The 25,274-nt window shown below is 45.4% G+C and overlaps 1 long non-coding RNA gene across 1 annotated transcript; it reads right to left on the reverse strand.

Moving 5' to 3' along the window:
- Positions 1-9,339: 9,339 nt before the first annotated feature.
- LOC147971055 (uncharacterized) lies at positions 9,340-12,933 on the reverse strand. The gene is made up of 3 exons (XR_015604475.1): positions 11,900-12,933; positions 11,010-11,098; positions 9,340-9,799 (listed from the first exon to the last, which is right to left on the reverse strand). It is a non-coding gene; the product is annotated as an uncharacterized LOC147971055 (long non-coding RNA).
- Between the last annotated feature and the right edge of the window lie 12,341 nt (positions 12,934-25,274).

Consider the following 25,274-nt stretch of genomic DNA (forward strand, 5'->3'; position numbering starts at 1 on the left):
ACACAGAGTGGTTCGAATCTGACTTGATCAAACTTTGTGATGTAGCATGAATAGAGTTTGAGACGAGAAGAGCATAGATAGCTAGAGAAGGCTCATAGGAATTCTTGTCCATCCACTTGGCAAGAGAAAAAGAAACCAATCAATCAAAACAACAAGTGGATGTCCTCGAATGAGTAAATTATGCAACCAACATGCTCACACAATAAAATGGCAAATGAAATATGTGGCAAAGCATGCACAAACAATTCTAGCATCTATCAAGCAATTGGCGATGACTAGGTCATCTATATATGAGTATATTGACTTAGGTGTCAAATGAGAACATTTGATCATAGGTCATACTCATTGTTTAAGCACAAGTGGGGTTACCACTTTTACATAAAGCGTTGTTGTGTTCACACCATTAGAGTTGCTTTAGCTCAATTATTAGAGTAAAGCTCCCCCTAGATGTGAGATCCCCCCTAAGAGGGATGAACTAACCTTGGGTTTTGTTGATGATGACTTCATGTAGGTGTTGAAGATGTGGATGCTCTAAGTTGATGTAGATCATTCGGAGCTATCCTTTGGAGTGAGTTGCACTTTCAATACCTACACGGGTTAGTCCCACAAGGAACAAACAAGGATATCCATAGACATAGAGTGATGCACACACAAGATGATGTCTATGAGAGCATTAGGTTACCTTGTCCCTTGTCTTACCAACAAGAGGGTTTGTGACTCCTTGAACTAGTGCAAGATGTGGAAGTTGATTGCACTTGTTCTTGCCAAAATGATAAGATTGAAGTATGTTGGCGGAGTCACCCTCAAGAACTCTCTAGTTCTTCTTCTTCAGGATCCACACCATCTTGATGGGAATCCTCGGAGTTGTAGTTGTACTTGATGAAGTGGAACTTGATGTAGTCTTGGGAACCCACTTGACCAAGGCCTTAGGAGCTTCTTCAAATGCATCAATTTCCTCTTGAAGCTTGTCCTTGCCTTTTTCCTTGTGGTCTTGTGGTGGAAGATCATCTTGAGCTTGTGTCCCTTTGAAAGAAGTAGGATCATACTTCTCTTATTGAGGAACAAACTTCGTCTTGGGGTATTGATCTTCTTCCCACTCAACTCCATTGGCATTGAACTTTCGTTCAAAACCAATACCTTGATTCTTCCGGTGCCTTCCTTGCTTGCATACAATTTCCTCGAATTGCTTGCTCCCGGCAAGGCTCTTGCAAACACCTTTCTCTATGATTCCCTTCAATAAGCTATTTTCTTGCTCAAGTGTAACTTGGCTAAGAGAATCATTACTGGAATCAAGAGAACTACTAGAAGCAACAATATTGGATTTAGCATGATTATTGTTACTACTAGAGGAAGAATCCTTCTTGTTCTTGTTACTAGACTTGACTTGAGGCATGTAAGTGGATAAGAGTAAATGCTTGGCAATGTAATAAGAACTTTTCTTGCAAAGATCATCATTGATTGCCTTTAAGAACTCATGCTCTTCCTCAAGATTGAGCTTCTCAAAACGTAATTTCTCATGAGTCCTTAAAAGTTCTCGATGATCTCCTAAGATAGTTTCATGAGCTAACTTAAGAGTGTTTAGTTCTTTAGTTAGAGACTCAATATTCTCCTTATCATTGTCATTCATTTCATCTTGATTACCATGATTAATTGACGTTTCATCATAGTATTCATCACTAGAGTTGTCAACAAGTAAATCATCATCACCTAACAAGTCATCTTCATCACTATTGAAATCAACATACTCGGGGTGTGATACCTTTGGACCTTTGGCCATGAAGCATCTTCCAATTCCTTCATTTGGTGAATCAAATATGTCGTAGGAGTTGGTTGACACAAGTGCTAGACCGGCAACACCTTCATCTTGAGTATATTCGGAGTCGGAGTGATAGCTTCTCTCAGAGTGATTGTCGGAGTCGGAGCCGGATACTCATTCACCAACATGAGCTTGATGTCTTCATTTTGTGTAGGTCCTTGATGACTTTTCATTCCTTTCCGAATCTTTGCTTCTCCGAGAGGGTCTTCGTTCATAACGATCACCCCTACTCCTTCTCTCCCTCGATGGTGATTCTTCTCTTCTACTTCTTCTTTTGGGAGAATCTTCTCTTCTCTTGTAGGGGGTCGTACACTCATTGGAGTAGTGTCTGGGTCTTCCACAATTGTAGTAGTTTCGCTCTCGACTAGAAGATCTTTTGTCATTGTAGGACCTTGACTTGGAACTTCTCTCTTTGCTTCTACTCTTGTAGAACTTGTTGAAGTTCTTCACCATTAGGCTCAATTCTTCATTGAAGGTTTGTTTCACACTTGATGATGTGGGAGCTTCACATGAGGCTTTGTAAGCACCAGTTGACTTGTTATGGAGCTCCTCCTTATCCTTGAGTGACATCTCATGAGCAACAATTCTTCCAATGACTTCCGTTGGCTTGAGATCTTTGTAATTTGGCATCATTTGGATCAATGTGCATACGATATCATATTTTCCATCCAAGGCTCTTAGGATCTTCTTGATGATGAATTTGTCGGTCATCTCTTCACTTCCTAAGGCGGCAATCTCATTTGTGATAAGAGCAAGCCTAGAGTACATTTCAGCGACACCTTCACCATCCTTCATTTTGAACTTGTCAAGTTGACTTTGAAGCACATCCAACTTGGATTCCTTGACGGAGTCGGTACCTTCATGCATATCAATCAAAGTATCCCAAATTTCCTTTGCATTTTCGAGACGACTGATTTTGTTGAATTCTTCGGGGCACAATCCGTTGAAGAGGATATCACAAGCTTGAGCATTGTATTGTTGCATCTTCAACTCTTCCGCGGTAGCTTCATGATTCGGTTTTCTCCCATCAAAGAATTAACCTTGCAAGCCAATACACACAATAGCCCAAATGGAGGGGTTATGTCCAAGAATATGCATTCTCATTTTATGCTTCCAACTAGCAAAATTAGTGCCATCAAAGTAAGGACCTCTACGGTGGTAATTTTCCTCACTAGACGCCATACTCTCCTAGGTTGTGAAACCAAGGCTATGACCACCAAAAGCTATGGAAATCAAAGCAAATGGAGACGAAAGCTCTGATACCACTTGTAGGATCGAAAGTATGTCTAGAGGGGGGTGATTAGACTACTTGACCAAATAAAAATCTAGCCTTTTCCCAATTTTAGTTCTTGGCAGATTTTAGCAACTTTGTCAAGCAATCTTAATACAATTCAAGCAAGCATGCAAAGAGTATATGAGCAGCGGAAAGTAAAGCATGCAACTTGCAAGAATGTAAAGGGAAGGGTTTGGAGGATTCAAACGCAATTGGAGACACGGATGTTTTTGTTGTGGTTCCGATAGGTGGTTCTATTGTACATCCACGTTGATGGAGACTTCAACCCACGAAGGGTAACGGTTGCGTGAGTCCACGAAGGGCTCCACCCATGAAGGGTCCACAAAGAAGCAACCTTGTCTATCCCACCATGGCCATCGCCCACGAAGGACTTGCCTCACTAGCGGTAGATCTTCACGAAGTAGGCGATCTCCTTGCCCTTACAAACTCCTTGGTTCAACTCCACAATCTTGTCGGAGGCTCCCAAGTGACACCTAGCCAACCTAGGAGACACCACTCTCCAAGAAGTAACAAATGATGTGTTGACGATGAACTCCTTGCTCTTGTGCTTCAAATGATAGTCTCCCAACACTCAACTCTCTCTCACGGGATTTGGATTTGGTGGAAAGAATATTTGAGTGGAAAGCAACTTGGGGAAGGCTAGAGATCAAGATTCATATGGTAGGAATGGAATATCTTGGTCTCAACACAAGTGTAGGTGGTTCTCTCTCAGAAAAAGTAAGTTGGAAGTGTAGGTTCGTTCTGATGTCTCTCTCCACGAATGAAGAGGTGGTGGAGGGGTATTTATAGGCTCCACACAAACTCGGTGGGACCGAATGGTTAAACTCGGTCAGACCTATTCAGCAAAGCTAGTGACCGTTAGGGTTTTCGGTGGGACTGACATGCAACTTGGTAGGACCGATATGATTAGGGTTAGGGCATAACGTAATCTCGGTGAGACCGATTACAAAAACTCGGTGAGACCGATTTTGGTAATAAGCTAACCAGAGAGTTGGTCAGGTAAACTCGGTGGGACCGATCGCTCATTTTGGTGAGACCGAAACGTTACGAAGGGAAAACAGAGAGTTTATATTGCAATCTCGGTGGGACCGATCGCTCATCTCGGTGAGACCAAAATGTTACGAAGGGAAACAAAGAGATTACAACCCCATCTCAGTGAGACCGAGATCCCTATCGGTGAGACCGATTTGCCTAGGGTTTGTGGCAGTGGCTATGACATTTGAAACTCGGTGGCGCCGGATAGGAAGAATCGGTGGGGACGAGTTTGACTTTTGGTTTAGGTCATATGTGGATGTGAGAAAGTAGTTGAGGGTTTTGGAGCATATCACTAAGCATTTTGAGCAAGAACCTCATTAAGCAACACCTCATCCCTCCTTGATAGTATTGGCTTTTCCTATAGACTCAATGTGATCTTGGATCACTAAAATGGGAAGTGTAGAGTCTTGAGCTTTGAGCTTGAGCCAATCCTTTGTCCTTAGCATTTTGAGGGGTCCACTTTTCTCATCCATGCCATGCCAATCATTGAGCTTTCCTGAGATATTAATCTTGACATAGCATTAGCTCAATGAGCTATATGTTGTTAGGAATTACCAAAACCACCTAGGGATAGTTGCACTTTCAATAACCTTAAATTTAACCAAAAAAGTGTTAATGCATGTTACCAAAATTGTATAACTAGAAACTATGTTCAAATATGAATCCAATGATATAATCTTTGGCGACATGCATTCATATTTTATTAGTTAAATCCTACATATAAACCAGGACGGGGGTATAGTAGGTAATTAAATAAAAACGTTTTTTTGTATTATCCATATGTGTACATGTCCTTTCATCCTCCTCTCGCACGTCTTGTCACCCCGCAGCCGCAAACGGCTTACAGCGCAAGCTTGCGCAGCGCTCGGGGGCATTCTTTTGGCCAAACGGTGGCGACAATGAATCGTCGGTGAGCCTGTTCCAACGCAACCTTGCAGGTTCCCGTGCAACCTTCCCGCTCGACTTAGTGAAATCCCCTGAAATCCCAAAGCTTACCGGCCTGCTATATAAACCCTCACGGCCGGCGAGTCCTGCGTCGCATTTTCCCCTCCCTCCATGTAGCTTATCTCATTGGCTTCTCCCACAATCGCCAATGGCACCGGTCCATCATCGTCACTCAGCCACTCCGCTGTCATCAGAGGATAGCTCCAGCTCGGAGTCTACACCACGACGGCGGCTCAGTCCCCGGCGTAGTGTAGTGTGTGTGGCGTCCCTGTTGGGTGTGCGCGGAACACCCACCACATGCTCCGTCGCCACTGCCCGTCGGCAGCTGTTGCCGACCGCCGTTGCCGCCACACAACCATCAAAAGCAAGGGCCATCGCCCGCTCCGCCGCCACGGCCCGTAGGCGGGAGGTGGCCGTCGTGGCCGCCACCCCACTGTTGGCCATCACCCGCTCCGCCACCGTTGCCCGAAGGTGGGATGTGGCCGTCATGGCCGCCACTCCGTCTTCGGCTGCCGTGGCCGCCAGCCCACCGTCGACCGCCGGGATCATCACTAGCTCTGCCACCGCCGGCCGAAGTAGGGAGGCGGAGGTGGAGGCCCGCACGTGCGTCAGCGACCTTGTGTGCTACATCGAGTTCCTACGCGAGGAGGAGCGCCTCGTCGAGCACGCAAAGAGCCTTACCGCAGCCGTGGCCGCAGCACACGCTAACGCAGAGGTGAGGAATCAAGAGATCTACGAGCAGTCCGGTCGCTTCAAGAGGGATTGTCTGGAGCGGCAGTGGGTGTTCGAGCTCACGAGCGTCGCTGAACATGCAGCAGTGGCAGGCACCGTATTGCATTTGTCCAGCTCGCCGACCTCCTCCTCCTGTGCCTCTTACTGAGTGCGCTCGGCAGAGGAGAGGCTGCGGTAAGTAGCACAAAGCCCCTCCGTAGTAGTAGTATTTAGGGGCTATTTTTTTCAGTTCATATGACTATAGATGTGTGGTGGAACTGTACAACATACATAAAATTATCTACTATATATAGTTGAACTAGCTATTCAGTACGTGGTTGGCAACAATTGGGGAAAAGTTTGGTCGGTTCAGCTGCCGAGTTGAACTGTTTGAATAAATTAAGAACGATTGTTTAATCTATGAATGAAATCTATGCTTAGTTACTGAATTTTAGTTGCAAAAATTAGATAGTGCTAGTAATTTCTAGCTGCATATTTTGACAAATCGCAGTGTTACAAGGATTGACAAATGGCAATGTTACAAGGATCAACAAATGTCAATCTTTCCAGTTTGACAAATGGCAACATACCCAATATGATAGATGCAAATCTTACCAAATTGTTTGTACATGGTTGCACACGGGTCATCCAAAACAACCGTTTGCATTGAAGGGGTGACCATAGCTCTCACTTTGCATACGGGTGTTCTATCTAAAACGTTTGCGATCAAGAGCTGCAGAAATCCTGCTTGACACATTTTCTCTTGGCTTCCTGGGGAAGCTGTCAGTTTGCATGCGGGTGTCCTAACTAAAATGTTTGTGGTCAAGAGCTGCACAAATCCAACTAGGCACATTTTCCCTTGGCTTCCCAGGGAAGTTATCAGTTTTGCATACGGGTGTTCTAACTAAAACGATTGCGATGAGTGTTTTATATTTAAAAACTGTATTAAACTGCGGCTTGGGCGCCATTAATGTAGAGGATGCGAGCAAGGCGGGTGGCCATGGATGTCAAAGCGCTCGCTTCCCGGTGATCCTGCGCGGCGTACAGCTCGCACGCTTCTCGGTGATTCTCCGCATTGGAGTATAGCTCGCACGCCTCCCGTTTAGTCAAGCACTCAAGCACCTATCTACACGGCACCTCCTAGCCATTAAAAGAGTGAGGCAGGGCGTCACGTGAATGGTTAACAGAACGCACACAATTTAAATTATACAAAACGTTTGAGATGTTACAATGGTGGCTATTTGTTACAAAATGCCTTTATTGGTTGTTATTCTAGTGCGCCTTTTCTCGAAATGGAGATAAAAAATAACACAACATTTTGGGTGCCATTCCATTATAGAATTCCAAGTTTCATGAATTTCAGACGAGTTTTGGATTTACTAGAATTTAAAGCAAAGTATCCCACTGTTTTGCCGGCAATCAACAGTGCCCTGGTGTTTGAAATACAATCCCATTTCTTGCATGGGACCTAAGCATGCACCGAAGGACACATATTTGATTTTTCAACCAATTTATATGCACTGGAGCAAGTGCATGTAGTTCAAATTTGAATTATGCACATAAAATGCCTAGAAAACCTAGTTAATGTATAAAAATGTCGAAACAAACCCCAAAAAATTCCAAAATTAAACACAACACTCCTATTGTTCTATGTTGACACTAGAAAAAATTTGAAAGCAATAAGGGGCAACGGATATCGTTTCGTCCCCAAAGGTGGCACGTTCCCTAACGAAACCATCATGCTTGTTGTGAGAAGCTCTGGTTTGTGAGAAGCTTATACCCAAACCTGCCCCAAATGGGACAAATTTTTTACCACGGCATGTTGATGCCGCTCCGTGATAGCATGCCAAGTTTCATGAATTTCAGACGAGTTTTGGATTTAATAGAATTTAAAAACCAAGTATCTCAATGGTTGTAGCGGATCGTCGGTGGCAGGGTGTTTGAAATTCATTCCTATTTCTTGCATGGGACCTAAGCATGCAACCAAGGACACAGATTTGATTTTTCAACCAATTTACATGCACTGGAGCATGTGCATGTAGTTCAAATTTGAATTATGCGCATAAAATGCCTACAAAACCAAGTTATGTATAAAAATATCCAAACGAACCCTGAAAAATACCAAAAATAAAGACAACACTCCTGTTTGTTCTATGTTGACACTACAAAATTTTTGAAAGAAATAAGAGGCAGCGGATATTGTTTTGTCCCCAAAGGTGGCACTTCCCCTACCGAAACCATCACGCTTGTTGTGAGAAGCTCTGGTTTGTGAGAAGCTTATACCCAAACCTACCCCAAATGGGACAAAAAATTTACCACACCATGTTGATGCCGCCCCATGATAGCATGCCAAGTTTCATGAATTTAGACGAGTTTTGGATTTACTAGAATTTTAAAACCAAGTATCTCAATGTTTGCGGCTGAGTGACACTGGCAGGGTGTTTGAAATTCATTCCCATTTCTTGCATGGGACCTAAGCATGCACCAAAGGACACAAATTTGATTCTTCAACCAATTTATATGCACTCGAGCATGTGCGTGTAGTTCAAATTTGAATTATGCACATAAAATGCCTGGAAAACCCAGTTAATGTATAAAAATGTCCAAACGAACCCCGAGAAATTCCAAAATTAAACACAACACTCCTGGTGTTCTATGTTGACACTCAAATTTTTTTGAAAGCAATAAGAGACAACGGATATCGTTTCGTCCCCAAAGGTGGCACTGTAACACCCACAATGCGGCTATATCTCCCACGTGTCGGGAGATCAAGTAGGATTTGTATTCACATAGGAATATGAGAACACCGCTTAGGAAAAGGTATGGAATCAACATTTGACTTCGAAGCAACTCGAATACCACCACTGAAAAACAAAACAAAGGATTGGCTTGCAAAATAAGCCGAAAAAAACATATGATAGATCCCATATCGTATCTTGTGTCTGTTGGAAAGATATCCTACGAGCTACTTGAATTCCCACTTATAAACTCCCGAAACTTTCTGGTTATGCAATCAGGTGTTGGGGATACATGGGAAGCATAATATCTCACCCAAACTAGCAAATCCTACATCCAGCTGTATCCATCCTTCAACACATAACCAAGAAACCTTTGGAAATCATTTACCTCAACCTTCGAAATGCATCCGTTATATGAGTTATGGCAATACTCCCGAACTCCCGCCCCAGTACTGGGTGGCGTCGAGGTTATCTCACCAACAACTGCATAAAAGAGATTTTTGATGTCGGCAAACTCAGGTATTCCAGAACTGCAATGATAAAATTGTGACGACAACACCTCAGAGCTCAACTCCCCGGGACACTGCCACAACCCCTAAATGTCAGGAGGCACCAAGAACAATGTTCTCGTCACAAAACCATCGGAACGATTCTAAGATACCCACGTGATCCTAAAAAATCCGTGAAATTTGAGGAGGGAAAAGTCAAAACTTCTACGTCAGGAGGCCTCACCAGAGTGACGAAGGGACTGAGGAGTAAAAAGAATCCTACTCTCCAATATAAATAATCCTAAGACTCAAAACATTTTGTTCTAGACTCAACAACGTCAGCGATTCGATCAAGCAGGGGGCTCCTAAGTCGGGGATGGCTCTGATTACCAACTTGTAACACCCACAATGCGGCTATATCTCCCACGTGTCGGGGCACGACTTAGAGGCATAGCCGCATGGTAGGCTTGTCGCAAGAGGGGTAATCTTCACACAATCCCATGTACTGAATAAGAAAAGGGATAAAGAGTTGGCTTACAATCGCCACTTCACACAAATACAAGTTAAACATATATCATCCAGAATACAATCAAGGTCCGACTACGGAACCAAAATAAAGGAAGACAACCCCAAATGCTAGATCCCCGGTCGTCCCAACTGGGCTCCACTATTGATCAACAGGAAACGAAACAAAACAACGATCACGATCTTCATCAAGCTCCCACTCGAGCTTGGGTTGTGTCACCTGCACTGGTATCGTCGGCACCTGCAACTGTTTGGAAGTATCTGTGAGTCACGACGATGCAGCAATCTCACACTCGCGAGATCAAGACTATTTAAGCTTATGGGTAGGAAAGGGTAGTGAGGTGGAGCTGCAGCAAGCACTAAGCATATATGGTGGCTAACATACGCAAATAAGAGCGAGAAGAGAAGCCACGCAACGGTCGTGAACTAGAAGTGATCAAGAAGTGATCCTGAAACTACTTACGTTCAAGCATAACACAAGAACCGTGTTCACTTCCCGGACTCCGCCGGAAAGAGACCATCATGGCTACACACGCGGTTGATGCATTTTAATCAAGTTAAGTGTCAAGTTCTCTACAACCGGACATTAACAAATTCCCATCTGCCCATAATCGCAGGCATGGCTTTCGAAAGTTCAAACCCTGCAGGGGTGTCCCAACTTAGCCCATCACAAGCTCTCACGGTCAACGAAGGATATTCCTTCTCCCGGGAAGACCCGATCAGCCTCGGAATCCCGGTTACAAGACATTTCGGCAATGGTAAAACAAGACCAGCAAAGCCACCCGATGTTCCGACAATCCCGATAGGAGTCGCACGTATCTCGTTCTCAGGGAAACACCAGATGAGACTAGCTATGAGTAAAACAAAACCTCAAGTTTCCCCGAGGTGGCCCCACAGGCAGCTCGGTTCGGACCAACACTTAGAGAAGCACTAGCCCAGGGTGGTTAAAATAAAGATGACCCTTGGGTTGGCTGACCCAAGGGAAGGGTAATAGGTTGTTAGGCAAATGTAAAACCAAGGTTGGGCCTTGCTGGAGGAGTTTTATTCCCATAACACCCAACTGTGTAAGGAACGCAAAATCAAGGAACATAACACCGGTATGACGGAAATTAGGGCGGCAAGAGTGGAACAAAACACCAGGCATAAGGCCGAGCCTTCCACCCTTTACCAAGTATATAGATGCATTAATTAAATAAGAAATATTGTGATATCCCAACATATCCATGTTCCAACATGGAACAAACTTCAGCTTCGCCTGCAACTAGCAACGCTATAAGAGGGGTTGAGCAAAAGCGGTAACATAGCCAAACAACGGTTTGGTAGGAAAGGAGGGTTAGAGGCTTGACATGGCAATATGGGAGGCATGATATAACAAGTGGTAGGTATGGCGGCATAGCAATAGAGCGAACAACTAGCAAGCAAAGATAGAAGTGATTTTGAAGGTATGGTCATCTTGCCTGAGATCCCGCAAGGAAGAAGAACGAGTCCATGAAGAAGACAAACAGACGAAGTCGAACGAAACCTCACAAACGCGATGTTATCGAAACTACCCGAAGAAGCAACATCGGAAAGAAGCAAACAACATAGTAAACAACCATCACATAAACATGGCATGATGCACAACCAAGTATGATGCATGTCCGGTTTAAAGAGGCATGGCATGGCAAAGTGCACAAACAATACTAAAAATTAAGTGGAGCTCAATATGTAACGAGTTGAATATTGACAGAGCACCACATGACTTATTTAGTTCACTCTCGTTTATGTACCCAACAATATTAAAAGTTGTAAACATGGCAAGAGATGAATCATATGAAAACTACCTATCTAGGCCAGTTTAAATGAGGCCGGAACAACAAGCAACAAGTCTGAAAAAATCCTCATGTGCAAAATATGGATTCGGTACTGTTCTTTCCTAAAGCATATTTTATAGTTGTTAAACATGCAAAATAATGCCACCAAGTTAATCTAGGCATTTTTCTACCCCATTTACATATAAGGTTTGTTAAGTTTGGAGCTACGGTTAATTAGTTATGAAATAAAGCATTTTAGCAAGGCATTTAAGCAAATTAATGCAAGCAGCAATTTAAACATTTTTAACATGCATGAAAGTTGGATATTATGAAACTAGATGAATTTCTAAGCAGTTTTCATATATAAAGTTTTTACATCTGATGCATAGTTTGTGAGATATTAAATGTATGAACATGAGGGTCTTTTCTGTAAAACAACGTTCTCTGGATAAATAGACAAAATCGCAGGCAAGTCAAAAAACACATCAGGCCGAAACTAAAATTGGAGGAGGCCCAACAGAAGAGAAAAAAAGGCGCCGGGGGGAGCTGCTCACGTTGGGCTCTAGGGAGCTGGGCCTTGCTGGATCTCGGATGGGCCTTGAGCGCTGGAAGTCCTGCAGGCGGTACGGCAGCCCACGCGGAAGGGCGACGCGTCAACAGCCCAGGCGAGCGCTCTACTCGACTGAACGAATCAGACAGCAGCGGGGGCACGAGGTTCAGAGTAGCAGCAGCGGCAGAGATGAGCCCTGGGATGCTGGCGAGGCGGCCGTCCGGGCAGGAAGACGAGCGCGGGGTCGAGCGCAGCAACGGGGTACTTGTCTCCCATGCGGCTCGGGTGTGACGGGGTCAGGCAGTCGAGGAAGCAGGGGCGCGTCCGGGTGGCCTGAAGGTCGAGGTCTCCGTTGGGTTCGGGCATCCATGGCGGTAGGTGCGGGCGCAGGAGGAGTTCAGGTCGGAGGCGGCCATGGCATTCACGGATGGAGCTCGTGTCGTTGTGCGGCGGCGCCGATGGTCACCGCTGAGGTCGAGGCGGGGCATGCTCAGGCGGACGGGCGTCGGGGCTCCGCTCGTTGCGGGCCTGGATCCGGGCGCTGCTGACTCGGGAAGGAGGAGCTCGGGCTCCTGGCTTGCGGACGATGGCGGGAGGCGGCATGGTAGCAGATCAACGACGACTAGTCTCGAAGAAGCAGGGCGATGGCCATGGTGTCGAGGCAGAACTCCTGTTGCACAAACAGAGAGAGAGAGAGATGAGACTTTGAGAGAGAAAAAAAGAACCAAGGGAAGGAGGAGAAATAAAAGGGGCACGACAGGAGGGCCCCTGGTCGCCAGCGGCTTGAGAAGCTCGAGATCGAGCCTCCTGCTCGATCTGGAGGTGGGCACTCGGCTGGCTGCATGCCCGAGCGCGAGGTGACCAGGGAAGCTGTGGAGCTGATTTGTTGGGTGGATCGAGGGAGGCCTCGGATGCTGGTTGGTTGGGAGAGAGGATCGGAGGGATCTCGAGGATGACGGAGGCTGGTCAGGTGGCTCGGGCAGGGGGAGGTCCCGATGGGGATTTGAGTGTGGCGGCGGCGGCGATGGGTGGATGAGACAGGAGGCCTAAAATTTTGGGTTAGGGGGCTATATATAGCATTTAGGTAATAGGAGGGGGATTTGTATCATCAGATCGGGATCGGACGATCGAGAATAAAAGGTTAGGGGAGTCCAAAAAGAAAAACGGAGATGTTTTTGGGATGTTAGGGGATGATCTGAACGCAACGGTGATGACTGAGCGGTCCGGGTTCGGGGCAGTTTCCGGACGCGCACGAGAGGGGTCGATGCACTGTGCAAGGGGGCCAGGTGGTTAGGAGGGGTGTGAAGAAGGGCTTGGACTGAGACAAGAGAAGAGAAAGCGGCCCGACATGGGTTTTCGGAGATCGAAAACGTCCGGCGTTTGACCGGCTATAATGCCGCTATATGTTATCCGTTGGGGCGTCAAACGGACTCCGAATGCGATGAAATTTGGCAGGCGTTCTATCTACACTATAATAAGACCGCACGCCAACTTTCATCCCATTTCGAGAACATTTTCCAGCCACTTATAAATTAATATTTAGGACGTGCCGCGGCGCGTGCAAGTGTGTATGGGCTAAGAACGGACAACGCAAGGAACTAGGAGACCTGGACGAATGCAAGTTTTGAAAAACATGATGATGCAATGCACATGATGACATGGCAAGATGCAACACACAAGCAAAAGATAAGGCAACAACAGTGAATAACTGAAAGACACCTGGCGCAACGGTCTCGGGGCGTTACAACACTCCACCACTACGAGAGGATCTCGTCCCGGGATCTAGGATGGCACCGGAAGGAAACGGAAGAGGAAGAGGTAAAAACAAAGTTGCTTCTTTGACAAACGAGTGAAACCAAAGAACCTTGAGATGTTCAAAACTTGAAAGAAAGAATACAACAGAGATGAACGAAGTTGAAAACACTTCGTTAGAAAAAAGTAACAAGGAACATTACTAGAACCTTGTAGGTTGAAAGACATACGAAAAAGGGTTGCAATGGACAAGAAGTACACGCAAGCACTCCGATTGAAACGGGATGTACAAAGAATGATAAGGATCAAATATGACAACACTTCGGTTCGAAATGGAAGGCAATAATGTGGACTTGGAAAAATGAAAGCACTTGGATGAGACTCCGGTTAGAAGAGGAATGATAGCCACAACACTCCGGTTAAAACAAGATAGAGACGGAATACAATTGATATAATTTGGACAGCACCCCGACTGTAAATGGAAAGAACAGAACATGAACTTGACAAGATGAGAAGATACTTGATGAAATCAAGAACACACTACCTCCGGAACTATTGAAAGAATGGCACCATGGGTAAGAAAGATTTCAGACAGCACTCCGGTTGAGATGGGAGGCAAAAACTTGATAAGATGAGAGAACTTGAATGAAGGACACGGCACTCCGGTCCAATGGATAGACAAAGGAAAGAGCATGATCTTCGCAAAACGAGATGATAGGACGAAGAGAGCAACATCACCATGCCTCCGGAACAAATGAATGGAAAACTAGATGGTTGGGAAGAAAAGAACAGAGAAGAAGAATAACAACTCTCGCAAATAAAATTGAAAGAGCATGCTTACGAAGAAAAGGTTGAACGGAGTTGTTGGATTATCAACAACAAAAGCATAAGCTTGATGTGGGCTAATGGAAGACATCTCGACACTGAGGTGAAATTCTGCCACTAATGAAAACAATAGGTTGGATTGATATGAACAAGGAGATGAGAAACTTATTTCATCGGGAGGATAAATGAATTACTTGGGTCCTTTATAAACACCATAAATAGCAACAATCCTTAGGGAAAGCTTTAGGTGAAATATAACCCCAAGATAACTCCAATGAAGAGGTTGATGGGTTGAGAAGAGCTCATGCTCGAATAAATTGATGGGTTTAACTATCTCATTCTTGACAACACGTGAATCACGAAACAAAAATAGAAATTGTGAAGAAAAGCTATAGCACCACCTCAAAAGATAAGGTAGAAAGAATCGCACTACATAATGCAAGAAGAGGAATACTTGATCTCCTCAAAACAAACATGTGTTGAGCACCACATTCATTTTTGAGTAAAGCTTGGCGGATCATAACTTCGAGAGAAATCTTGAGGACAATTGAAGAATGAAAGGAATCCTTGACGAACCACGATGTAGGGCCTCCATGAAGAACTCCGGTAACAAAATGATGATAAAAATAAAGAGAATTTGAAAACACAAGGTGAAGCCTTGCGATGATTTAGATGGAGCTTTGTGACGGGATAAAGCGGAAAACTTGAAACTCCGGAAAAGAAAAGATGAAGCATCTCGAACCGAGAATTTATTCATCGTGAACAAACTCCGGAAGAATGAATCCATCATTTGGATGAAGCAAGAATAAGAATTATGTTATGTGTGTCCTTCACCAATTTGAATTGATGACCAGCAACGAATTTGGCATACTACTTATTCTCGTAGAAAGGATTAAGATAGATATAGCGCAAACTTGAGAAGGTCTTCAACGAATCACCGGTCGGGTTTGGGAAGAACAAATGAATTAGTGTGAGAACATAGAAGGAGGACTCTTGAACAAACCCCGTAAGAATTGAACATGAAAGTAGCAAAAGCACAAATCACCCGGAAGAATTGGAAAACGAATGAAGATACATGAGGGAATTTAGATACATGAGAATGAATGGATCACGAGCTGATTAGAGAATACTTGAATGATGCACCGGTAAGATTTGGAGAATGAGAGCTGAAAGCTGGAATGAATAATCCCGAAATGATGGACTCCGAAGAATCAAACTAAAAAGACTCGTGAATTGCTCCAGATGGGTGAAAAGAATTCTCACAATCGAAAACAATTATGAGAGGATGGTATCAAGCTTGAACTACACATCTCTGAGAGAACGGATAAGATTTGGAAGAAAAACTCTTCTTCGGTCTTCAAATGTTGAGAATGACGAGAAGAAACACCACCAAATTGTTGAGACACTCTGGAAAAATGAAGAATAGAAAAGTTGAACCAACGCTGAAAAGAATTTGAAAGATCTTGGAGAAAGGCATTTGACTGATGACAAATCATTCCTACGTCACACTTTGAAATGAATTTGAGAATAACTCCGGGAATATTAGAAGAGTCGGGTAAGATCCTGGGAAAAGACCTGTGGGTTAGGGCCCACTAAAAAACACCGTTGAACGATTACTTGAAAAGGAGATTGCACCGGTTGAGTTAAATAACTTGTATGAGACAACATCCTCGAAAGAGCTTGAACGAAAGCAGAGTGGAAACACGAATCTTCTGAGCTATCTTCGGCACTTCGAATATGAATAGAGAGATGAACGATTAAGAGGTGCACCGGCATGATAAAACATTTGAAATAAGGAAAAGAATATGATCAACACCGAAAGCTTGAATTGAATCCACCGGAGAAGAAAAAGAATGACGAATGATAAACTTGAGGCTCCGTTAGTATCTTCTTGATAATCACCGGATAAGGACATTGGTGGAAAAGAATTGAGAGACTTCACATCAATAACAAGGATACTTGATTAAGAAGTCTGAGTCCTTGAAGAAAAAGGGTGGGAGGGCAGGAAGACAAAGGCAACTTGGGACGGATGAAACAAACAACGTTGAGAAGACTTGAGTTGATCTTGCGGATGTTGAAATAGATCGGATCCACTTGAAGAGAGACACACCGGTTCAGAAGAAATTGAGATGGCAAACTTGAAGATCAAGATGGATTTGTATTCACATAGGAATATGAGAACACCCCTTAGGAAAAGGTATGTAATCAATATTTGACTTCAAAGCAACTCGAATACCACCACTGAAAAACAAAACAAAGGATTGGCTTGCAAAATAAGCTGGAAACAAACATATGATAGACCCATATCGTATCCTGTGTCTGTTGGAAAGATATCCTACGAGCTACTTGAATTCCCACTTATAAACTCCCGAAACTTTCTGGTTATGCAATCACGTGTTGGGGATATAGGGGAAGCATAATATCTCACCCAAACTAGCAAATCCTACATCCAGCTGTATCCATCCTTCAACACATAACCAAGAAACCTTCGGAAATCATTTACCTTAACCTTCGAAAAGCATCCGTTATACGAGTTATGGCAATACTCCCGAACTCCCGCCCCAGTACTGGGTGGCGTCGAGGTTATCTCACCAACAACTGCATAAAAGAGATTTTTGCTGTCGGCGAACTCAGGTATTCTAGAACTACAATGATAAAATTGTGATGACAACACCTCAGAGCTCAACTCCCCGGGACACTGCCACAACCCCAAAATGTCAGGAGGCACCAAGAAAAATGTTCTCGTCACAAAACCATCAGAATGATTCCAAGATACCCACGTGATCCTAAAAAAATTCCTTGAAATTTGAGGAGAGAAAAGTCAAAACTTCTACGTCAGGAGGCCTCACCAGAGCGACGAAGGGACTGAAGAGTAAAAAGAATCCTACTCTCCAATATAAATAATCCTAAGACTCAAAACATTTTGTTCTAGACTCAACAACGTCAGTGATTCAATCAAGCAGGGGGCTCCTAAGTCGGGGATGGCTCTGATTACCAACTTGTAACACCCACAATGCGGCTATATCTCCCACGTGTCCGGGCACGACTTAGAGTCATAGCCGCATGGTAGGCTTGTCGCAAGAGGGGTAATCTTCACACAATCCCACGTACTGAATAAGAAAGGGATAAATAGTTGGCTTACAATCGCCACTTCACAGAAATACAAGTTAAACATACATCATCCAGAATACAATCAAGGTCCGACTACGGAACCAAAATAAAGGAAGACAACCCCAAATGCTAGATCCCCGATCGTCCCAACTGGGCTCCACTACTGATCAACAGGAAACGAAACAAAACAACTATCATGATCTTCATCAAGCTCCCACTTGAGCTTGGGTTGCGTCACCTGCACTGGTATCGTTGGCACCTGCAACTATTTGGAAGTATCTGGGAGTCACGAGGACTCAGCAATCTCACACCCGCGAGATCAAGACTATTTAAGCTTATGGGTAGGAAAGGGTAGTGAGGTGGAGCTGCAGCAAGCTCTAAGAATATATGGTGGCTAACATACGCAAATAAGAGCGAGAAGAGAAGCAACGCAACGGTCGTGAACTAGAAGTGATCAAGAAGTGATCCTGAAACTACTTACATTCAAGCATAACACAAGAACTGTGTTCACTTCCCGGACTCCGCTGGAAAGAGACCATCACGGCTACACACGCGGTTGATGCATTTTAATTAAGTTAAGTGTCAAGTTCTCTACAACCAGACATTAACAAATTCCCATCTGCCCATAACCGCGGGCACGGCTTTCAAAAGTTCAAACCCTGCAGGGGTGTCCCAACTTAGCCCATCACAAGCTCTCACGGTCAACGAAGGATATTCCTTCTCCCGGGAAGACCCGATCAGTCTCGGAATCCCGGTTACAAGACATTTCGGCAATGGTAAAACAAGACCAGCAAAGCCACCCGATGTGCGGACAGTCCCGATAGGAGTCGCACGTATCTCGTTCTCAGGGCAACACTGGATGAGACTAGCTACGAGTAAAACCAAACCTCAAGTTTCCCCGAGGTGGCCCCGTAGGCAGCTCGGTTCGGACCAACACTTAGAGAAGCACTGGCCCGGGGGGTTAAAATAAAGATGACCCTTGGGTTGGCCGACCCAAGGGAAGGGTAATAGGTTGTTAGGAAAATGTAAAACCAAGGTTGGGCCTTGCTGGAGGAGTTTTATTCAAAGCGAACTGTCATGGGGTTCCCATAACACCCAACCGTGTAAGGAACGCAAAATCAAGGAACATAACACCGGTATGACGGAAACTAGGGCGGTAAGAGTGGAACAAAACACCAGGCATAATGTCGAGCCTTCCACCCTTTACTAAGTATATAGACGCATTAATTAAATAAGAGATATTGTGATATCCCAACATATCCATGTTCCAACATGGAACAAACTTCAGCTTCACCTGCAACTAGCAACGCTATAAGAGGGGCTGAGCAAAAGCGGTAACATAGCCAAACAACGGTTTGCTAGGAAAGGAGGGTTAGAGGCTAGACATGGCAATATGGGAGGCATGATATAACAAGTGGTAGGTATCATGGCATAGCAATAGAGCGAACAACTAGCAAGCAAAGATAGAAGTGATTTCGAGGGTATGGTCATCTTTCCTGAGATCCCGCAAGGAAGAAGAACGAGTCCATGAAGAAGACAAACGGACAAAGTCGAATGAAACGTCGCAAACGCGATGTTATCGGAACTACCCGAAGAAGCAACACCGGAAAGAAGCAAACAACATACTAAATAACCATCACATAAACATGTTATGATGCACAACCAAGTATGATGCATGCCCGGTTTAAAGAGGCATGGCATGGCAAAGTGCACAAACAATACTACAAATTAAGTGGAGCTCAATATGTAACGAGTTGCATATTGACAGAACACCACATGGCTTATTTAGTTCACTCTCATTTATGTACCCAACAATATTAAAAGTTGTTAAACATGGCAAGACATGAAGGATATGAAAACTACCTATCTAGGCAAGTTTAAATGAGGCCTGAACAACAAGCAACAAGTCCGGAAAAATCCTCATGTGCAAAATATGGATTTGGTACTATTCTGTCCTAAAGCATATTTTATAGTTGTTAAACATGCGAACTAATGCCACCAAGTTAATCTAGGCATTTTTCTATCCCATTTACATATAAAGTTTGTTAAGTTTGGAGCTATGGTTAATTAGTTCTGAAATAAAGCATTTTAGCAAGGCATTTATGCAAATTAATGCAAACAACAATTTAAACATTTTTAACATGCATGAAAGTTGGATATTATGAAAGTAGATGAATTTCTAAGCATTTTTCATATATAAAGTTTTTACATGTGATGCATAGTTTGTGAGATATTAAATGTATGAACATGAGGGTCTTTTCTGTAAAACAACGTTCTGTGGATAAATAGATAAAATCGCAGGCAAGGAAAAAAACACATCGGGCCAAAACTCAAACTGGAGGAGGCCCAACAGAAGAGAAAAAAGGCGCCGGGGGGAGCTGCTCACGTCGGGCTCTAGGGAGCTGGGCCTTGCTGGATCTCGGATGGGCCTTGAGCGCTGGAAGTCCTGCAGGCGGTACGGCAACCCACGCGGAAGGGCGGCGCGTCAACAGCCCGGGCGAGCGCTCTACTCGACTGAACGAAGCAGACAGCAGTGGGGGCATGAGGTTCAGAGTAGCAGCAGCGGCGGAGATGAGCCCTGGGATGCTGGCGAGGCAGCCGTCCGGGCGGGAAGACGAGCGCGGGGTCGAGCGCTGCAATGGGGTACTCGTCTCCCGTGCAGCTCGGGTGTGACGGGGTCAGGCGGTCGAGGAAGCAGGGGCTCGTCCGGGTGGCCTGAAGGTCGAGGTAGCCGTTGGTTCGGGCATCCGTGGCGGTAGGTGCGGGCGCACGAGGAGTTGAGGTCGGAGGCGGCCATGGCGTTCGGGGATGGAGCTCGTGTCGTTGTGCGGTGGCGCCGATGGTCACTGCCAAGGTCGAGGCGGGGCATGCTCAGGCGGACGGGCGTCGGGGCTCCGCTCGTTGCGGGCCTGGATCCGGGCACTACTGACTCGGGAAGGAGGAGCTTGGGCTCCTAGATTGCAGACGACGGCGGGAGGCGACATGGTAGCAGATCAACGGCGACTGGTCTTGAAGAAGCGGGGCGATGGCCATGGTGTCGAGGCAGAACTCCTGTTGCACGAACAGAGAGAGAGAGAGAGAGAGAGATGGGACTTTCATAGAGAAAAAAAGAACCAAGGGAAGGAGGAGAAATAAAAGGGGCACGACGGGAGGGCCCCTAGTCGCCGGCAGCTTGAGAAGCTTGAGATCGAGCCTCCTGCTCGATCTGGAGGTGGGCACTCGGCTGGCTGCATGCCCAAGCGCGAGGGGAGCAGGGAAGTTGCGGAGCTGATTTGTTGGGTGGATCGAGGGAGGCCTCGGATGCTGGTTGGTTGGGAGAGAGGATCGAGAGGGATCCCGAGGATGAAGGAGGCTGGTCAGGTGGCTCGGGCAGGGGGAGATCCCGATGGGCATTTGAGTGTGGCGGCGGCGGCGATGGGTGGATGAGACAGGAGGCCTAAAATTTAGGGTTAGGGGGCTATATATAGCATGTAGGTAATAGGAGGGGGATTTGTATCATCGGATCGGGATCGGACGATCGATAATAAAAGGTTAGGGGAGTCCAAAAAGAAAAACGGAGATGTTTTAGGGATGTTAGGGGATGATCTGAACGCAACGGTGATGACTGGGCGGTACGGGTTCGGGGCTGTTTCTGGACGCGCACGAGAGGGGTCGATGCACTGTGCAAGGGGGGTCAGGTGGTTAGGAGGGGTGTGAAGAAGGGCTTGGACTGAGAGGAGAGGAGAGACAGCGGCCCGGCATGGGTTTTCGGAGACCGAAAACGTCCGACGTTTGACCGGCTATAATGTCGCTATATGTTATCCGTTGGGGCGTCAAACGGACTCTGAATGCGATGAAATTTCGCAGGCGTTCTATCTACACTATAATAAGACCGCACGCCAACTTTCATCTCATTCCGAGAACATTTTCCGGCCACTTATAAAATGATATTTCGGATGTGCCGCGGGTGCGTGCAAGTGTGTATGGGCTCAGAACGGACAACGGAAGGAACTAGGAGACCCGGACGAATGCAAGTTTTAAAAACATGATGATGCAATGCACATGATGACATGGCAAGATGCAACACACAAGCAAAAGACAAGGCAACAACAGCGAATAACTGGAAGACACCTGGCGCAACGGTCTCGGGGCGTTACAGGCACGTTCCCTACCGAAACCATCACGCTTGTTGTGAGAAGCTCTGGTTTGTCAGAAGCATATACCCAAACCTGCCCCAAATGGGACAATCTTTTTACCACGACATGTTGATGCCGCTCCATGATCGCATGCCAAGTTTCATGAATTTCAGACGAGTTTTGGATTTACTAGAATTTAAAAACCAGGTATCTCAATGTTTGCGGCCGAGTGACGGTGGCAGGGTGTTTGAAATTCATTCCCATTTCTTGCATGGGACTTAAGCATGGAACCAAGGGCACATATTTGATTTTTCAACCAGTTTATATGCACTGGAGAATGTGCATGTAGTTCAAATTTGAATTATGCACATAAAATGTCTGGAAAACCCAGTTGATGTACAAAAATGTCCAAACGAACCCCGAAAAATTCCAAAATTAAACACAACACTCCTGTTGTTCTATGTTGACTCTCAAAAATTTTTGAAAGCAATAAGAGGCAACGGATATCATTTTGTCCCCAAAGGTGGCACGTACCCTACCGAAACCATCACGCTTGTCGTGAGAAGCTCTGGTTTGTGAGAAGCTTATACCCAAACCTGCCCCAAATGGGACAAAAATTTTACCACGGCATGTTGATGCCGCTCCAAGATAGCATGCCAAGTTTCATGAATTTCAAACGAGTTTTGGATTTAATAGTATTTAAAAACCAGGTATCTCAATGTTTGCGGCCGAGTGATGGTGGCAGTGTGTTTGACATTCATTCTCATTTCTTGCATGGGACCTAAGCATGCAACCAAGGACACTGATTTGAGTTTCCAACCCATTTATATGCTCTGGAGCATGTGCATGTAGTTCAAATTTGAATTATGCACCTGAAATGCCTACAAAACCAAGTTAATGTATAAAAACGTCCAAACGAACCCTGAATAATTCCAATTTTTTAACAACACACCTATAGTTGCATGTTCACTGCAGATAAAAGTTCTAGCAATTCAAACACCATCCTTTGCAGTTGTGACCCCATTACGTAATTGAAATCAAATAGATCGCACACAGTTTGTTATCACCAACCGTGTCAGATGCAGCACAAAATATCTTGGAGCACCGCCCGTGTATAGTACGCCTATGGCTTACACGAGAAGGTGCGCCGGCTACAGTCCACAGCCGGCGTGTCAAGCACACTAGCTCACTCCCCAAATACCATTTCACTGTTCATTCGTCGCCGGTGAAAGATGGGGACATGGACCCGCGTCGTGAGGGCAACTTCTGCGGTCCACTCCGGCGAGAGCGCGGCCGCAGCCGCCAGGCACGTGCTTACAAGCTTCGTGAGGGCGACCACAGTCTGCGTCCGGGCGGCCAAGGCAGCCCAAACGGCCGTTATTGCTTCTCAAGCGATGGCAGCATCATCTGCCTCGGGGATAGCAACTAGCGAGAGCGGCACAATAGTTGTCCGTTCCGCAGCGGCGGCCTTAGCCCTGATGGAAGCCGCCCACTACCATGTCGAGGCCGTCCACGCCCAGATCATGGCGGTCACCACACAAATCGAACGAAGCTTCTCCGACAATGGTCGGCAACCCACGGCCGAAGAGTTGGCAATCACCGAGAGAGTTCGAGTAGCCGTCTGTTCCTGCATGGCATACCTTGCCATGATGGAGCCCGCCAAAGCCCAGATTGCGGCCGCCCATGCCCAGCTCGTGGTGGCCTATTCCAAAGATATGGCAGATGTGGATGGCGAGATGCTTGCCGAGTATGGTGCAATTGATGCCATGGAGCCCCTTTCCCAGGAGACCATCGGGCGCGAGCTGGACATGGAGGTGGCGGTGGAGATCGACGAGCACCAGCCGTAGTAGTACTCTTTGTTTTTTTAATTAAGAGCGTCGGTCTTTGATAGAGTAATGTTCAGGTCAGCTAGCTCTGTTTAATTGCTGAACTTGCTAGATTAAGAAGTGTGGGTGTGTTGTAGTCTCCTTTGTGTACCCAAATTATGCAATGATGTGGATGACCACTATAACCAGGGAAATTCGAACCAAAATTTTTGACGTTCAAACTCATCACACACAGGTTAAGCTATATGAATCGTTTGTGGTGTTCACATATCGTACACAGTTCTGAATAAGGGACCGTGTCTGATGACAGTTTGCGCACTAGTTTTTTCGCTGAAGCGATTCCAAAATTTCAGCTTCTGCGAAAATATCTACCTCCCCGCCCCTCCCCCTACCAAAATCCACATTTCCCCTGTTTCTGCCTTCCTTTCCAAGTTGAAACCTTCACTCCTTGCTTGTAGTGCCGCCTCCTCGCCGGCGACCCTCCTACACACTACTCGGCGTCGCCTATCCAGGCACGTAATCCACACCCGACCCCCATCCCCCTCCTCCTTCCACATCCCACATGCCCCGACCACCGGCGCGACACCTTCCACCCAAATCACTGACCACTCCACCAAATAAGCGCCACCCTAAGCCATGGTGCGCGCAGTATAGCCAGGATCTCAAGGACCATTTGGCAGCGGAGAAGCAAATCGCGGCCGCATGCATGGATGAGGTCGCGATGGCTGCCATTCGTGTCGACCCCCAGATCTTGGAGGAGCACCTCACCGTCGAAGCCACCATCAACGCCTCGCGCGCCGACAACGCGACGTGGTTGGCTGTTTGGTTCAATTCTGCAATGCGATGTTCAATTATTGTGGGTGCATTCTGTTATTGTATACCATGTGAGAAATAAATCGAATTTGGTTGTACTAAATACATAAGAAACAAATACAATTGCTACATTTCCAAGTTGTTAAGCATGCTTGGTTTGGTTAACTGTCTGATCTTCTATTAGGAGTATGTTATATTGTTCAATGTGGTGCTTAGTTAATGTTTGGTTCATTTGTTGTGGTGTTTAGTTAACTGTTTTGTTTGGTTCAATTCTGCAATGCGATGTTCAATTGTTGTGGGTGCATTCTATTATTCTATACCATGTGAGGAATAAATTGAATTTAGCTGTAGTAAATACATGAGAAACAAATACAATTGCTATATTTCCAAGTTGTTAAGCATGCTTGGTTTGGTTAACTGTCTGATCTTCTATTAGGAGTATGTTATATTTTGCAATGTGGTGCTCAGTTAATGTTTGGTTCATTTGTTGTGGTGTTTAGTTAACTGCTTGGTTCAATTCCGCAATGTGATGTCCAATTATTGTGGCTGCATTCTGTTATTGTATACCATGTGAGGAATAAATCGAATTTGGTTGCACTTAATACATGAGAAATATATGCAAGTGCTATATTTCCTAGTTCTTAATCATGCTTGGTGTGGATAAATGGGTTTTCCATGTGGCTTGAATTAATCTGGTGAATCTGCAATGTGCTTATTTTTCATCAACATATTTTACTGATAGCATGCGAACCCTTACTTAACCTGATGACTAACTACCTTATATGTGTTGCAGGGAAACAATGGGAAGCACTGAGGTTTACAATCGAGGTTAGCACGTGCATGGTCCATTGTCTAATAGCACATTATTGTTCAATTGCAGGAACCATTCTAATATTTAGGTTTTTAACAATTTGGTCTTGCACATGTAGGTCTTGCT

Source organism: Triticum urartu, chromosome 5A, assembly GCF_056163025.1.
Source record: "Triticum urartu cultivar PI428250 chromosome 5A, HENAU_Tu73, whole genome shotgun sequence".
In the NCBI taxonomy this organism is placed as follows: domain Eukaryota; kingdom Viridiplantae; phylum Streptophyta; class Magnoliopsida; order Poales; family Poaceae; genus Triticum; species Triticum urartu.